Source organism: Petaurus breviceps, unplaced genomic scaffold (assembly GCF_028583685.1).
Source record: "Petaurus breviceps papuanus isolate PSGF00001 unplaced genomic scaffold, PetGlider_PUasm1.0 90849, whole genome shotgun sequence".
NCBI lineage: Eukaryota > Metazoa > Chordata > Mammalia > Diprotodontia > Petauridae > Petaurus > Petaurus breviceps.
The window spans coordinates 23528247-23546185 of NW_027187361.1; the positions used below are offsets into that span (position 1 = coordinate 23528247).

The following is a 17939-nucleotide window of genomic DNA, read 5'->3' on the forward strand; positions in this document are numbered from 1 at the left end:
AGAATAAATGAATATAAAGGCTAGGCATGAGTGATGCACTGAGAATAACTCTACAGCTGTAAACTTGGGTGACCAGAAGAATAGTGGTACCCTCAATAGAAACAGGGAGTCAAAAAGTGGGGATGGTTTAGTGGAAGAGGCAGGTTCTGTTTGGAGCCCCTTGAGTTTGATTCTCAAAGTGTCACTCAGCAATCAAGCTAGCCTTAGAACGACCAATTAAAACTTTCCAGCACACGGATAATGGCATGCCTCAAGAAGTTTCTACATATAGTCTTGATCTCACCCCAAAAGGAAGTGATACGGCAACATCAAGAGTCATAGTGAAAGGAAAAGCCACTCTTCATAACAATTAAGTCCTTCTGAAGAATACCATCTTTAGCAAAACATGATAAATAAAGTGAGAGCAAATGCTGGGGGCCCTTTCCAGCAGGGTTCTCGTGCCCTTCTTCCTCCCTCCCCCAAAGCGCTATCTTGAGACAGGAACAACTGATAAGGTTAACTATGCTACCCCACCCAGGAACATTTGCATTTCGGTAAAAGAAGTCCCAAACAAAAGTAACTCAACTGTAATTCTGCAACTCCAGCAAAGTTCTGATGGAGGGCATTTAGGTGGGTCAGTAGGTTCTCTATTATCTCCAAAAATCATTGTCCCTCTGGGCCACATTTATTGGTTTAGCATCACTGAGGGAAGCTCCTGGTGGAAAAATCTAACACCAGCTCTGGTCTGTGGGCATTTGCCCACCATTTCCATTGTGCAGATAAACAAACAGTGACCCAGAGGAGCTTGGCACAAAGTCACAAATGAAGCCAGTCACAGAGACAGGACTAGAACCCAAGGCTTTTAAAACCCAGTTCTTTGATCTTTTCATCCCAGGACTTTAACATTATTAAGTTAGTGGTAGAGGTAGGAAAAGCTCAAACTCCTGAGTTTTCTGATAAGATGTTCCAACACAAATGGTCAAAGGACATATAGAGAGGCAGCTGTTTTCAGAAGAAGAAATCAAAGCTAGCTATTTGTAGTCATAAAAAAATGCTCTAAATCACTACTGATTAGAGAAATGCAAATTAAAACAACTCTGAGGTACTACCTCACACCTATCACATGGATTAATATGACAGAAAAGGAAAAAGACAAATGTTGGAGGGGATGTAGGAAAACTGAGACAGACACTAATGCACTGTTGGTGGGGCTGTGTAAAATGACCTAAACAATCTGGAACCACGCCCAAAGGGCTATAAAACTGCATGCTTTTTGAGCCAGCAACACCATTACTACGTCTGTATCCCAAAGAGATCAAAGAAAAGGGAAAAGTATTATATGGACAAAAATATTTCTGGCAGCTCTTTTTGTGAAGGTGAAGAACTGGAAATTGAAGGGATGCCCATCAATTGGGGAATCACTGAACAAATTATAAGTATATGACGGTGACGGAATACTATTGTGCTATAAGAAATGATGAGCAGGATGGGTTCCGAAAAACCTGGGAAGACTCAAATGAACTGAAGCAAAGGAAAGTGAGCAGAACCAGGAGAACATCGTACCCAGTAACAGTAATACTCTATGATGATGAACTGTGACTTAGTTATTCTCAACAATACAATGATCCAAGACAATTCCTAAGGACTTATGATAAAAAAAATTCTATCCACCTCTAGAGAAAGAACTGATAGGAGTCTGAATACAAACCAAAGCATGCTTTCTCCCCACTTCCTTTTTTTTCCTGTTTTTTTTTTAGTTCTGTGTTCTCTTTTGCAACATGATTAATATAGAAATATGTTTTGCATAACTAAACATGTATAATCTATACCAAAGTGCTTACTTCTCAAGGGGGGAAAGGGAATTTGGAACTCAAAAATCATAAATAATGAATGTTAAAAATTGTTTCTATGTGTAATTGAGAAAAAATAAAATAAAAAATTCTTTTAAAAAAATGATTCATTACGGTAAAATACCTTCATCATATACATATCCATTTTCTATCCTGCTAGATTTTAGATTTTAGAAGCAGACCACAAAAACCATCTTCATGCTAACTTTTAGGGGGGTACTCTGTCTGAGGAGGTTGCCTCTGTTCACAGGTCGGGTTAGAAGCTCTAAAATGTCCATTATAATAGATGACCTTCTTTTGCATTTTTTAGCAACATGTTTCTCTTCCAATTAACTTCACAATCCAATTAACTTCAAACTCTGGGATAAGTTAATGGGAGTTTGAATCATGACTAATTCTAAGCAAAACTCACTTTACAAAACCTTTATGTTATGAAGCCATTTCTTCATATTTTAATTCCTGAAAAATCAAATGAATTGTTTCTCCTGAACACACAAAACTATTAGGGAAACGTGTTGCCCCAACTTCTAATAACTTGACTTTGCATGAAGTCTTCAGCAGGTATATAGAAGTCCACTGTCAAACAGAACTAGGTTACAATGTAAAAATCGTCCTCGTTTGGACCGGTGTTGACTCATCTTACTGAGAGAATCAGGCATGTAAAGTATAAATCAAATCCTGAAGCTAGCATGGTCTGCATTTGTCTTGGCAGAACATGTTAAATACAGTTTACAAAGCTTATGGAAGGGCTGGTGGTAGAAACTTACAACCAAAAAACTACTTATTTTTAATCATCCAAATATCTAACCTTTGAGAGGTAAATAACTTTAGTCAAATTCTATCAGGACAAACTCCAAGGGAAAGGACAAATTATTGTGTTATCCATTAATTTAGTTTGTAATAGTCAGTTTTGCTTGAAATAAATGTCTTTCTGAAAAGACCTAAAAAATATTTTTATAGAAAAACTGTGATTGTAGATGGAAACTGCCCTAAAAGCCTCCAAAGGCGTGACAGCATTGCACACTTTCACCCAATCCTGAGCTGTGACAGGGAAGAAGGTACTCTTTTTATGAAAACCCCACAGCAATGGTATCAATTCAAACAGAAACATGAGCCACTAAATATAATATAATATAGTACAAGGATACTTGCAGGCCTCATATTGACTTCGAAAACCACCTATCAAGATTAGCCACGCTCTACTGCATTTTATTGATTTTGTTAAAAGGTTTCCAATGACATTTTCCTCTGGTTCAGGAAGCAAGTGCTTTCTTTACCTTCCTGCTGAAACGTCTGACACCTCCAATGCACAGAACCTTTTAAGGACTATGGAGTAGGCCTTCCTGGCTCAAAGGCCAAACCTCTGACAAAGGCTCCCCACTCCTGCTGTTACATGGAGACACTGGTTAGGGGAATTCAGTTCAGCCCCACAAATGTTCCTGGAAGGGGATGCTCCAATCCAGGCCTGTCTCACTCCCACTTCCACTGAGGGGGTTAAGCTTGTCACCAAAGTGGCTTTCGTTTTGATCTAGGGTTAGGGAAGGCAGCATTGGCAGATTCAATAGCAAGCATTTATTAAGCACCTATTAAATGCCATGCATTGTGCTAAGTAAAAGAGAGACAAAGATAAGAAAGAAAAAATTTCTCAAGGCATTTATATTCTATGGGTGCTGAGAGGTGGGATGACATTTACATTAAAAAATCAAAATGTATTCAAAGAAATTTGGGATGAGAATCGGGGGAAGGAGGAGAGGAGAGGTGATCAGATAAGCTTCCTGTGGAAGTTAGCTGCTACTTAATAAGGACTTTTTGTTTGGTTTTCTCATCTCCCTCAAGCCAGGAAGGAGGAGGGAGGGGGGAGATAACAGTGGTGCTTACAGAGAAGTCCAGGTTCCTTACTTAGTGTGTCAGGGGAAGGGGCACCATGTCACCAGCTCCTTCCCTACTTAGGAAACAGAGCCCTGGATTACTTCATCTATGAGGTAAAAAGTCTGGACTAGATGTTCTCTCAGGACCCTTCCAGCTCTAAAAATAAAACAAAAATTCTAAGGGTTTCACGAACTACTAGTAAATCCCTAAATACCAGTTGGGAATCTCTGGCATAACTGCTTCTGACTTCCCTTGAGAGGGACAAGTCTGTACAGTTCCTACAAAAGCAGGAGTTAAAAGCCACAGACACTGGGGGAAAGCATAGAGAGTAAGTAATGGCAGTTTTTTTAAGTTTAGTTGTTGCTTCTGATAAGGGCCACTTGTAGAAAGCACAGAGTTCTAACTCTGTCAAAACAAAAAACCTCTAATCTAGGGGCCTTTAAAACTGTGAATGATGTGCACATAATCCCTGCTACAAGGCTATGAGGCTCATAGATGGTTTGAGCTGTAACTAACTAAGCAAATAAGATGTCTGTACTTGGTCCAGTACCAATATGGTGAGCCCTTAGGAAGAAGAGGCCACCGGGCTGCCCAAGAAGGGTCGAACCAGCCAAGGTTGAAAAATAAAAGCAGATCAATGCTCCCCAAACCTATCAACAGTGGGATTAACATTAGTGGCTGCTGCCCTTCCAGCCCAGGTGAAATAAGGAGACCCTGTCTTTAAAAAAAGAAAAAAGTTAATTTTTTGAGTTAAAAACCAAGCTAAAAACAAAAATGTGAATAAAATAATCTTAAAGTTTCCCCAAGATGCTACAGTACTCAGAGCATATGTGGTGCTACTCTCTGCAAACACTCTTTTAATCTAGTTTATAAACCACACTGAAAAATGTATTCTGTCCCATCAGGGGAAACTACCTTTTAAAGGGGGGAAACATTCTTTCGTTTGCTCTTTTCAAGGTAATAGCATTCCAATGTAATCAGCCCTATAGTCCTATCTCACTATGCCACTATCTAATCTGTATCAACGGAGAGGTTCTGTGGATGCCAGTTTGTAAAGGACTAGAAATTAAATAGCAGGGAAAAAGAACAGTACTATAATGGTGCTGGACTTGGGGAGTCAAAAGACAAGAGTCTACATCTTACCTCTCACAATTACTAATGGTGGGAAAGTCACTTAACCTCTCCACCTACTTGAACTAAGCTCACAAGGTTATGGATAGAATCAAATGCAATATGTATGTAAAGTGCTCTGCAAACATAAAGCACTAAATAAAATGCTGGTTATTTTTTAAAGAAAAGGTTGAACTTGAGACTTTGGAAGAGGTTTGTAAAAAGATTAGGGTAACAAGTATGACCTAGGCAGCAAGAAACAAGGAAATGAGAAGGCTGGACTAGAAAAAGGAGGAGTTTGTTGATAACAGACACAGCTCCAAATAGTTATAAAAGGCTCTAAGGGTTTCAAAGGGCATGACTACAAACCTAACAAACCGCCTTGTAGGGTACAGGTAATTCACATTAACACTGTCCTTCAGCAAAACCCTTTAAATACATGACTCGAAGCTGATGACATCCCCGCTAAAACAGGTGATATTATTTGGCCCCGTTCTACAGATGAGAAAGCTGAGGGTCAAAAGGGTTAAGTGATTTATCCAGAAGCATACAGCGACATTGGGGGAAGGATTTAAATCTAGGTCATGCTGACTCCAAGTCTAGTATTCCTTCCTCTATAGCATGTGGCCTACTCCTCGGCCCCACTTTTCAGTCTCCTTTCCTACATCAATATCTATCTCCTCACCTTTTCCTGCGGAACTTCCATCAGGGTCATAATCTACTTTTTCTATATATACTTTCAGCCTTGGTGATCCCATTTGTTTTCATGGGTTCAATTATCATTTCTACACAATGACTCCCAGATCCACATATCCACCCCAGATTTCTCCCCAGAAATCTAGTTTCACATCACAACTGCCTAAGACTGGGTATGGTGGCTTTCACCTATAATTCCTAGTGAGCTGGTAGGTAGATTGCTTGACTTCAAGATTTTTGAGATATTCTAGAGCTAATACCTTTCCAGTGTCTGGACTAAATCAAGAATCAATATAGAGAGCCCCCTGGGAATGGAGGGACCACCAGGCTGCCTACGTAGGAGTGAACCATCTCAGGTCCAAAAAACAGCAGATAAAAATTACCATGACAGTCAATCTTGGGATTGGCCACTGTACATACATCCAAGTCTGGATGATATCTACAGGATCTCTCCTCCTACAGGTCTGGTAGGCATCTCAAACTCAACATTTCCAAAACAGAGCTCATCTTTTGCCAGAAACCAATCCCTCTTCCTAAATTCCATGTTTCTGTTGAGAGGACAACCAGCCTTCATGTCACCCAAAACTGTTTCCTCAGAGTTTCCTTGACTCTCTCTACTGCTTCACCCTCAATATCCAATCAGTTGGTATCATTGATTTTGCCTCCACAACATATCTCATACATCCATTCCCTTCTCTTTACTGAAGGCCACCACCCTAAAGAAAAAAAAAGGTTCTCATGCCCTTTTGCCTGTTATAACTTTCTAAATGGTTTCCCTAATTGGTTTCATTCTCTTTGTGTCAAATTCATCCTCTATTCAGCTGTCAAAATATTTCCCTACATGTCATCAACTGCCCCAAAACCTTCACTGCCGTCACCTACTTGAAGCATAAAATACAAACTCCTTATCCTGGCATTTTAGGCATTCCTAGTCTACTTCCCACCTTCCCTTATCACTTCATTTTATTCCACACCCATTCACAAATTGTATTCCTACTGACCCTAAAAGTTGAAACTCCATTCCTTACCTCCCTGTATTTGTATAGGCTGTCCAACAAGCCTGGAAATCACTTATCCTTTGCCTCTTAAAAGCCTAGTCTTCCTATAAGGCTCAGCTCAGGGGCTACCTCCTCAGTCAAGCCTTCTCTGATTTCTTCAGTCATTCAGGGATCCCTACTACCACCATTTTCTTTGTATTACAATTGTGAAATTGTTGAATTTCCCTAGTAGTAAGCTCCATGAGGAGTAAGCTTTCATCTTTATCTTTAAATTCCAAGCACTTATTAGCACAATGTCTTACACAAAGTATCAAATTAAATGTGTTTTCTATTAATTCTAGCAGTGTCTTAGTTTGTCCCTCATAAGCTATTCTGACTATAGTCATATCTGTGCCAGATAAATGTAAAATTGGAGATGAATTATTTTCAAAAATATTTCTGGCTTTCCCTTTGCAAGCTTCAGCACTGAAAGACAGGTACCTTCATTTGTGCACTGAAAGGAATGAGCTGAAGATAAAAGGCGAGTAATATAGGAAACAGAATAATTGGAAGTCATAAAATTTGGGTTCTAGTCCTGACTACAGTGCTGTTACGTATCTATGACCCTTGGTTAATGCCAAGTTCTCCAGTCTCAGTAAAATAGCTACTTCGAAATATTATTTAAATTTGAAAGTGCTTTGAAAACCATGAAGGTTATACAGATATGTGAGGTAATACTATTCTAAATAATAAGAACAATCTAATAGAATTGGGGGCGAGGATGTCTGCCTCATTTAAGACTCCCCTAATCACATAACAGCCTCCCAAATGTTCCACAGCTACTCTGTTTCTTTGCTATTTTATTTTATTAAGATCACATACATATGCAGTTTCTTAAAGAGCCGTCTATCCAGTGAAACAAAGACAAGGTGTAAATAAAAAAAATGTCACCCTGTATCTCAGCAAGTCCTTCTTTGCAAAAAATAACTTCACATGCTTTGAGATACCAATTCAAAAGTTAAACAAATCAGAAGCTCCACCCATTTCTCTCTTCCTCCCCTTGCCCACATCCTTCGCTTTTGACCTTTCCATGGGCTTCCTCTCTGCTCTCTCCTACTCAAATGCCAAAAGCTCTGCCACCCAGGTAAGTCTAGCACCCACTCCTTTCCTCTTACTTTTTACTTCCAGGCAAGTCACCCTAAATACTCTATCTAGATAGCTCTAAGGACTTACCAAAAATAGAAGGTATTTTCTGAAAAATATTCAAAGATCAAGAAGCTACCAAGGGAAAAAAAAATCTCAAAGAGGACAACGATCAAGTTGTGAATGCAGTTATCTCAATACTGCCTATGTGTCATTATGAATATCATGAGGCAATGTGGGTTGGTGGTTAGGGCGCTGAATGTTGAGTCAAGGACACCTTCGCTCAAATTTTGCCTCAGATACTTACTTTGTGACTCAGTCACTTAACCTACTTGGACCACTTCTGTTAAATGAAGGGCTTGGACTTGACAGACTTCTATTTCTAAATCTATGACAATGACTTGCAATGTACTGCTTTAAGCTACGGCGGATAACTGAAGTATAACCTACCGTCATTGCAGATAAAGAAACTTGCGAGCCAGAGCAAGGATCAGGACCCTGTGGCTTCTGACTCCGAAACTCTTTCCACCATAACTGAGATTCCTGACCTTCTCCAGCTGTCAGTACCTTAGACCATGTCAAAGGTGATACATTCTAGACTTTACCATACACTAAAGCTCCTAAGAAATCAAATATATTAATTTTAATAGGAGAATATGGTTACTTACCAAATATTCCTTGTATGCCTTTGACAAGTCTCTTGTACATGGTGCCTTTTCAATTGCTTTATAAAGAGTTTTTAAAACAAGCTCTTCTAACATCTCAAAGATATAACTATTTCTGTTTTGCCATCAAAACCAAAAAATATCTATATGACTCACTCTGCTTCCCAACTAAAAACATAGGCTATAGATCCATGTGGATCAAGTTTTTGAAGTAGTTATCCTATGTAGTATTTAGTCATACTACGACCTAAGACTGGATCATAAGACGTTACTAACTTCAGTACTATCAGTATGGACTGTTTCATTTCTTTTAATCTTTGTATACACTGTACCTAAAATGCTGACACAACAGGTGCTTAACAAATGCATGTTGATTTCCTGGTCTTTAAATATGAACCATGAATCCAACTTGAGCTAAGAGTATGTACATTTCTGTCTCCAGCAAACATACATATAAGCTCATCTAGCTGATTAGAGATCAATGAACATCATTCCTACTGATGTTTTTAAAGTCCTTGAAAGCTTTATGCTTTCTAGACATTTTTTCATTGTTTCAATGTAGTCACATAGGATTTCCAGAGAACTGTGACTGCACACCTTGAAAGAACACACATACAGAACATATATATATATATAATCAGTCAAAAATAGTCAACCTGTGAAGATCCTGTTCTATTATATTAAACTATGAGGCGTTCTGAGGTTTTGTTTGGGTTTTTTGTTTTTTTTCTGCTGCCTCTCTATTCCATGTTTTGTCTTGATAAGAGAAACCAAACCATCCTTAACTCGGGCAGGGCAACCAGATCTGAGTGGTCTGGTGGCCCTCCCTGAAACAAACCCCACACCACCAAATCTTTCCTACTTACCTTGTCTGGGTCTGAATTCCCTAGAGCCTAGCTCTTTGCTAGGGTTAATGTGAAAGACTAATTCATGCTGACATATTGAGTTAATGTAATAAGGCATTTTAATTATCTTCATCTTTGATGCTTCAGCTTACAAGAAGGCAGTGTGGCAGATTCTGTGATGACAGGTGGGGGGGTGACATAATTTAGGGCGCTACCTCTCTTGAAAGAAACCTTTAAATATCTATCTAGACAGAATATTCCAAGGAAGGATGTTGGATGAATCCAATCAACAAACCCTGTCACTGCTACAACAAAGCTGAAAATACTAACGGTTTCCAATACTTTGGTAGTACCCAAATTCTTTTAATGAGGATTTGTCAAAAACTGACCAGTTTTTGTGTTAGGTGTTGACAGAGATATTTTAAAAAATGTCTGAGATGGTTCCTTGCCCTGCAAGACTTCTAAATTTTTGGCACAGTGGATACAGTACCAGGTTGGAAGTCAGGAAGACTCATCTTCCTGAGTTCAAATCTGGCCTCAGACACTTACTAGCTGTGTGACCCTGACTGAGCAAGTCACTTAACTTTGTGCCTCATCTCCTCCTCTGTAAAATGAGCAGGAGGAAATAGCAAAGCACTCCAGTATCTTTGCCAAGAACACTTCAAATGGGGTCACAGAGTCAGACACAACTGAAAAAAGTAACTGGGGGTGGCCAGGTAGCACAGCCAGTAAGAGCACTGGCTCCAGTGTTGAGAAGACCTGGAGATCGAATCCCGGGCTCAGACACTTAGCACCCACCCAGAAACACCTGGCCATGTAACCTTGAGCAAGTTACTTAACCCCAATTGCTTAGGGGCGGCCAGGTGGCTCAGCGAGTAAGAGCACCCACTCCAGTGACGAGATACCTGGATCAAATCCGGGCTCAGATACTCAGCACCACACTCAGAAATAACTGACTGTGTAACCTTGAGCAAGTTACTTAACCCCGATTGCTTTAAAAAAAAAAAGCAATTGAAAATGGAATGACTGAACAACATAAATGTAAAGCGGGATGGGATTAAATGCTAAAATGAGTAATACAGTCTTAAATGCTTTGGAAGGCAGGAGGAGTGGCTGGAAACCTGATATATGTTGGATTTAGTTAGGAAGATAAAAGGTAGTCCAGGTAGGGGAAGAAGGAGCAGGATGTGCTCAGGGGACTCAGACTAGCCTAACTCGATTGAGGGCCTAACCTAGGAAAAGGCGTATAAGGATCAATACATAGTGCAGAGGGTTTGGACAGACCAGGCAAAAGGGATCTACCAGGAGCTAAATCAAGACTTAAGACACAAAATGTGGAAAATGCTTGATACTGCGCATTAATATTTCTAGTTGTATACAGTGCCCATCATTCCTCATGCCCAGATACTACTTCACTCACTGAATATCATCACAATGACAACCACCACCTCCCTTCCTCTCCCTATTACAATCCACTTCAATTCTTTTTTCCTATTAGTATGTGTTATGTACTCCCAAGTGACACACACAGATCACAGTGTCTCTATAAGTGAGTCTGAGACATTTGAGAGTTGGAACAGCTGAAAAAATTCATCGCCCTGAAACTAACTTGGTGAAATGTCTCTTTGGAGTTAACTCGACTGATTCTAGGACAACAGAGTTGAGCATTATACCACACATGAATCCTTTCCAGTCAGTGTCATCTGCCAGATCTTCGACTCCAATGGCCAACTTAGCCTTGTAGAAAACCAAGAAGGCACTTTTATGCCATAATATGGCAGATGACATACAACTGAGAGGGACCCTCAACAGAGGTCTCTCAAAAGAGTGGTACAGTGGGCTGATGAATGCTATAACCAGACTAAGCATAAGAAATAAAGATTGCCCTGGAAGCAGCTGGAAAGATAATTTTGTACGAGGCGAGGGCAGAGTTGTCTGGAAGGCTAAAAAAACTACTGTGATAGTGTGAGTGGGGGGTAATAAGCCTTTACAGGCTGGTAGCACAACTGGGACCATGATGACTATAGTGCTAGCAGACTTACAAGACAGAAATGAAGAATGCCCTCATTGTGAGGTCCCGAGTCCCAGAAAATGCAAGAAAAGGATTTTATTGTTTTATGAAAAATGGCAAGGGAGGGGGTGATACTAATGTCAACTTCAACTCTATTCACAGAAGCATCATCCAGAATGTGGGAGGTAATGGTGGCTCCTTACTCTCTTCTAGTCAGAACACATCTGTAGTGCAACGTCCAATACCGGGTGCTGCATTTTTTAAAGGATAATGAAAAGCTGGAGGCCATCCAGGAGGTTAACCAAGATGACAAGGAGACTCAGGAATCACGCCATATGAGGACTGATAAGAGGATCAAGAAATGTTGGTGGAATATGATCATGGAGACCTTGACCTTAATCTTGTATCTGCCACTTACTAGCTGTGCGACTTCGGGAAATCTTTCATTTCACTTGTGTAAAATGGGGCCAATATTTGCTCGACTTGCCTCCCAAGGTTGTAGTGAGGAAATACTTAATATTCAAAGTAACCTGCAACTCAGATTCTTTCAGTGACATGGATCACAACCCATTCATGCCAGCCCATCCTTTGTGCCACTTGCCCATGCCCTCTGGAAATCCCAGAACACTTCCTTAATTTCTCCTGAAACTGCAAGGGTATTAAGAGAACACTCCAGCTGTCCCTGTCACACCTCGTCCTTGCCTTCTTCTTTTCTTATCACACAGTGCATCGAGGACATCTTTTACTGCAGGGTTCTTTGATGTTCCTCAATAGTTCTATGTTCTAGTCAATTCATATTTATTTTATAATAAAGAATAGAGCAAAGAGAGGCATATCATCCAGAAATAAAGGAATGCTAGTCTGGCTACACTCAGATCCCACCTAGAACACTGAGTTCAGGTCTGGGTGTCACATTTTAGAAAATTAAAACAGGTCCAGAGTAGGGCAACGAGGATGGGTAAAGGCCTCAATGTCAGGGAACAGAAGAACTGGCTGAAGGAAGTGGGTTTTTTTTTAACTTGGAAGAGAGAGAAGATACATGAGGGTCAAGTTCCTGAAGGTGACCCACATGGAAGAGGGATTAGTTTTGCTCTATTAAAGGCAGAACCAGGATCAGAGATTTAAAGAGTTGGAAGACAACTTGGAGGTCATCTAGTCCAATTCTCTCATTTTACGCCTGAGAACACTAAGGGCCAGAGGGGAAGCCACTTGCCTAAGGTTACTATGTCACTACAGCAGAGCTGAGATGTGCATCCAGGTCCTCTCACTCCAGATTTGGCCATCTTTCCACTGTCCCACACCACCTCTCAACCCCCTTATTTTAAAGCTAAGGAAACAAAGGTTTGTAATATCCTAATAACTTGCCCAAGATTACACAAACAGTTAAGTAGCAGTGCTACTTATAATAGTATAATACAATGTCTTTACCTAGAGAGATTATCACTGGGAGGGAACAGGTAGGGAGAGGAGGTATTGTTAAAGAGGAGTAAATTCAGATCTGATGTTTGGGAAAAGCTCCTAACAATAGTTGTTCAATTATTTTTCAGTCACATCCAACTCTTCATGACCCCATTTGGAGTTTTCTTGGCAAGATACTGGAGTGGTTTGCCATTTCCTTCTCGATGAGGAAACTGAGGCAAACAGAGGTTAAGGGACTTGCCCAGGGTCACACAGCTAATGTCTGACACTGCATTTGAACTCAGGTCTTTCTGCTTCACCACCTAGCTAAGCTAATATTTAGAGTTATCCAAAAGCCAAATGGACTGTTTCAAGAAGTAGTTCTTAGTCTGAATGCTTCTAACTTCCTAAAACTTGAAACCTGGGTGACCGCGTTTTGAGTATGTTGCAGAGGGGGCTATTTTTCAGGTACAGGGTACACAAGATGATGACCACTGAAGTTTCTTCTAATTTCATGAAATATCAGAAGGACTGAAGAAGACACATCGAGCTTGTTCTGTCCGGCCCCGGAAGGCAAAACCAGGATTAATGGAGAGCAGTTACTGAGAAGGAGATTTCATTTTTGCTCTATAAAAATAGAGTGAGGTACCTCAAAAACACAGTAACTTCTCCATCACTCTTTAAGCAAAGATTGAATGACTATATAGTGGGGATCTCACACATAACACAGAAGAGACTCACAAGCCTAGGAAGGGATGGGACTGGATAACTTCTCATGTCCCCTCGAACTCTGAGATTCTATGTCTATCTCTTTCTAAGTCATAACAGCTGGAGATGCTTTCCCAACTTGGAGGAATCAAATAATTGCACAGAATGAATAAACTAACATTTATAGAGTGCTTCAAGGTTTGAAAAGTGCTTTATGTTACCTCCTATGATCCTTATGACTCTGAGATGAGTACTATTATTATCTCCATTTTACAGATAAGAAAACTGAAGTGGAGAGATGAAATTACTAACTCTGGGTATATAGCTATTAAGTGTCTGAAGCAAGATTCAAACTCAGGTCTTGCAGACTCTAAGTCAGTGCTCCAAATGGGATAGGCTACAATGAAAGTCCCACAAGAATATAAAAGTGAGCTAAGAGAATGGTATCAGGGAGTTCATTCTCACTTCATATACACAGCAACAATATAAAACCACAATAGTAATGGGATAAGGTGGGGGGCAGGGTAAAGGAATAAATACACTATAGTGTTGTACTGTCCCCAATAATATAGTACACATTGTCATTAATAAATGAAAACACAATGACAATTCCTATCTCTGTGTGTATAGCTGAAAAGACTGATGGGATAAAATGAATGAAAACACACAGATACCAGCTCCAAAAGAGGCAATAATCAACAACAAATATTTATTTGGCATCTGCTGTGTATACAACTAGATGCTAGAGATGCAAAAAGTTAGAAGATAAGGCTCCTTCACTCCAGGGGTTTATAATCTAGTTGGGGAGATAGAACCTATAAATAAAAAGTAAATAAGCCAAGTGCCAAAATATTCATACCTGAGTAATTTTTGTTCCATACTTGAAGTGAACAAAAATGGATTTTCTTTACTTTTATGTTGGCATTGGCGTACCACCAAGGTAGAATCTATAAAGTGACAATCGTGTCTTTGGCCCAAATTGTTTCTGGAGCTTTCACATGTTGTTTACAAAGTCCACGAAAATTTCTGGAAGAGATATTTATAGTGTTCCCCTGGTGGGTGAGAGGAGCTCCCAGTGTGAAAATTCCCTATAATCACGAAATTCACAGTCAGCAATTTACAGCCCTAGAAAGAGGTTAAGATAGGATAATCAGAAGCAAAATGTAAAATTGTGGTCTTCTCCCCATGCTGGCCCTGACACTAGTAAAGTAATCTGTGAACAATAACCCTTTTTATGGTAGAGCGTATACATGTTATATGTCACTGCTACTTTGTTACTTCAGTTCAGTCACTTCCCCAAAGGCACTCCGTGTCATACCTAACAGAGTGAGGTCTTCCTAAAAGACACACGGTTCCTCTAGGACTCTAGAAGCCCCCTGAACTGACCAAGGGCATCTTCCATTCTCAGCAGTTTTCTTCAAAGCAGTCAATGAAATGTCCTGAGTAACAATGAGCTTCCCAAAATAAAGGACCCTATGCCTAAGGCTACCGTGGTTGAGAGGAAGGCCTGGTCTAAATCAGAGAAGTCGCCCCCCTTTCCAAGACAGCTTGCACCCCTTAACCCGGCCCAGCCGCTACAAGGCTCTAGCCCTTCGGTCACTGAGCCGGCGACTGCCCCGTTACGCGTTGGCTCAGCCCCGGTCCCTTCCCCCCGCGAAGTGACACAGTTTACACGCCGTCATTAGCGGGTGACGTCTCAGGTAAGTCACCGTCTCTGACACAAGGCAGTCTGGCCCCCCGCGCGCACCCACGCACACGCGCACACGCACACACACTCGCGTCTCTGAGCGCTTTCTCTAGTCTTTTCTAACAAACGCGTCTCGGTGATTTTCCCACCGCTCGGCAGCTCGGTAACACGCGCACCCACGCGCGACACGAGCCCGGGACGGGGAGTCTGACACTGTCACGCGATCCCACGCGCTGTATTTTGTGCATCGGGAGAGGAGCGCCCAGGCGGCGGTCCCCGCGGTCGTGGGAGGTGACTGGCCGCGCGGCGTCCTTTCCTTCCCATCGCGCTGCTCCCACGGCGGCCCTTCCACGCTGGTGTCCTCGGGGACGTGCGCGGAGCGGATGCCCAGGCCCCGGCACCGCACGCACAGAACAGGGCAGGGCTGCGGCTCCGCGTCCGGCATCCCGAGGCCTCCGGCGCCCCCTCGGGCTCCCCTTCCTCCTCCTGCCCAGCGCGCCCCTGCGCCCACAGTCTGCACGCGGGGGAGGGGGCCCCGGAGAAGCCGCGGCATCTCCATGACAACAGCTTGGGAGGAGGCGGCTGAGGCTGGCGCGGCGCCCCCCACGACCCCCACCCGTCCTCCTCCATCCCCTCCCGGTGGAGCCCGAGCGGCCGCGGCGGCCCCCTCCCCCCGCCTCCGGCCCGTCCCCGCGCGGCAGCCCCGCACCTGATCCACGCAGCGCGGCCCCGGGACCCCGGCCTCCGGCAGCCCTCAAGCGAGCAGCCGTGCGGCAGGCTCCGCGGAGAAAGCGCCAACGCCGCCGCCGCCGCCGGGGCAGCTCCTCGCAGACTGAAGAACCTGCAGCCTCGGCGCCGCCTGCTCTGGGGCTGCCTGGTTGTGAAGTCATAGGCTCCGGCCCCTCCTCCTCCTTCCCCGCCTCCCGCCTCCCTCCTCCCTCCTCCCTCCTCCCTCCTTCCCCTCCCCCTCCGCCTCCCGCCTCCCAGCCGGGCAGCCGACGCGCCGCTCCCCCCCCCCGGGGGCCGGCTGCCGCAGCGCCAAAGCGAGGCTGCAAGTAACACCTCCGCCCGCCTCCTTCCCGTCTTGGCCAATCCCCGGACGGCAGGCTGATGGAGGCCCCGCCCCGCCCTTTGACGCATGCTCAGAGCGGGAGCCCGAGGGCGCTGCCACGCTCCTTCTCCAGCCACCTGCCGGGGAGAAGAGGGCTCGGTGTGAATACCCCCCCCCCCCCCCCCCCCCCGCAGCGCTCCGGCCTGAGGCCTGAAGCCGGAGGAGGAATCCGGGGCTTGTCCGACGCCGTGACCGCGACGCCCCCCGGGCTCGGGCCGGCTACGTGTAAAAGCGGGGGTTCTGGGGCTTTCCTGAAAACCGTCCGCCCGCAGCTCCCGCGCGGGATCCGGAAGGCTGCGGCCCTGAAACCGGTCACAAGCCGGTCGGGCCCCCCACGAAGCCCGGGCCGGACACTGAGCGAGACTCCCCCGCCGCCCCCGCAGCCCTAGGCCCGCCTCACACCGGGAGGGCGCGAGCCGGGACCGCTCCGTTCCCCTTCACGCCCCTGCTCCCAGAGCGGGCCGCGCGGGCCCCCGGCCGGTGTTGCTGAGTGAGCAGACCGCGTGTGCGGCTGCGAGGGGCGTCCCGCAGCTTGTCATGGCCCCCAGACGCCGTAGAGAGCAGCTCAGTGCCGCTGCTTCAAGCGGGAGTCTGAGTAGCTGCACCTTCCTAAGAGGCCAGGCCGTCCGCTTCCTCCTCGTGCGAGGGACGGAGAGGCCCCGCGGCAAAGCGGGAGTGAGCGTGGGGGCCCCCCTCTGCTCATCGGGGGAGATCTCGGCCACGGGGGTAGAGATCACGATCGAGGCGGAAACAAAAGGATAGACTTGGGGAAGGGCAGATTAGGGGGGGAACCGGCGAGGTCACTGAATATTTCTGGGGTCCTTCCTGTCTTAAGCCACATTTAGCGGCTCCAAATCAAGTAGTTTAGAGATTCTGTGTCATTTTATGGAAAGAGTCCCAAATAATGACATTTGTATCACTTTTAGGCAAGTTTTATATATATATATATAGTCTTTAGAAATAAAACAAAATGGCAGTTTGTCGTTTTTTTAAAATAACTCCTTTAATGATTAACAAATTAAATTAGGAATCCATTAGCCTATATTCTGGATTGGGTTTCTAAAAAACAACATTGTTCATTTTTAGCAATTAGCAGATAACACTTTTCTCATTTTCTGGTCGTGTTTTGCTCTAAAATGCAAATAAGGTCAATAAAAGCTCAAACATATGGAGTTAAAGCTATTCAAAAGGACTAAATTCTTCCCTAGTTGGTGATGATTGCTAAATTCCTTGTTTCACAAAAAACATAAAAGGGAGACATACAGAAAATGGGAAAATTTTTATCCTTAGACTTCGAATCTCAAGTTGGTAAGAAGCATAAAAGCACTGGATGGAAGAGAAATTCCAAAAGTCAAAGTTAACAACTCCATGTTTTTAAACTTTTGTAGGCTAACTTGCAAATTTTTAGTACTTTATTTTGATGTTTTATTTTAAAAGCCCTAAACTGGACCATTTTTTATTCCATAAACTAGGACAGTCCTGAGCCAAAGGAGTTCAGGTCCATGGGGTACATAAGCAATTAAGCATTTATAATTTAGTTTAAAAAATAGATGTCATGTCTATAATTGAATTTAAGATATCTTTGCATTGTTCCCCTTTAACATTGAGAAATTAGGTAGGACCTGATTCAATCATTCCGTAGAGCAATTTGGAACTATGCCCAAAGGGCTATAAAACCATGCATATCCTTAGAGTTAGCAATAACACTACAATATCTGTATCCAACAGAAAGGAAAAGGACCTATATGTTCAAAAATATTTATAGGAACTCTTTTCTGGTGGCAAAAAAAAAAAATTGGAAATTGAGGGGATGTCCATCAATTGGGGAATGGCTGGACAAATTTTGGTATGTGATTGTGATGAAATATTATTGTGCTCTAAGAAATGATG

At 43.2% G+C, this 17939-nt stretch overlaps 1 protein-coding gene across 7 annotated transcripts in view; it reads right to left on the minus strand.

Annotated features, from left to right (window-relative positions):
* Positions 1-15829, minus strand: part of INPP4A (inositol polyphosphate-4-phosphatase type I A) — a 196215-nt gene extending 180386 nt beyond the window's left edge. For all 7 annotated transcript variants that reach the window (XM_069072968.1, XM_069072965.1, XM_069072967.1 and 4 more), the window contains exon 1: positions 15648-15829. The gene's annotated coding sequence lies outside the window, so the exon portion shown is untranslated. The remainder of the gene's footprint in view (positions 1-15647) is intronic.
* Positions 15830-17939: the final 2110 nt, after the last annotated feature.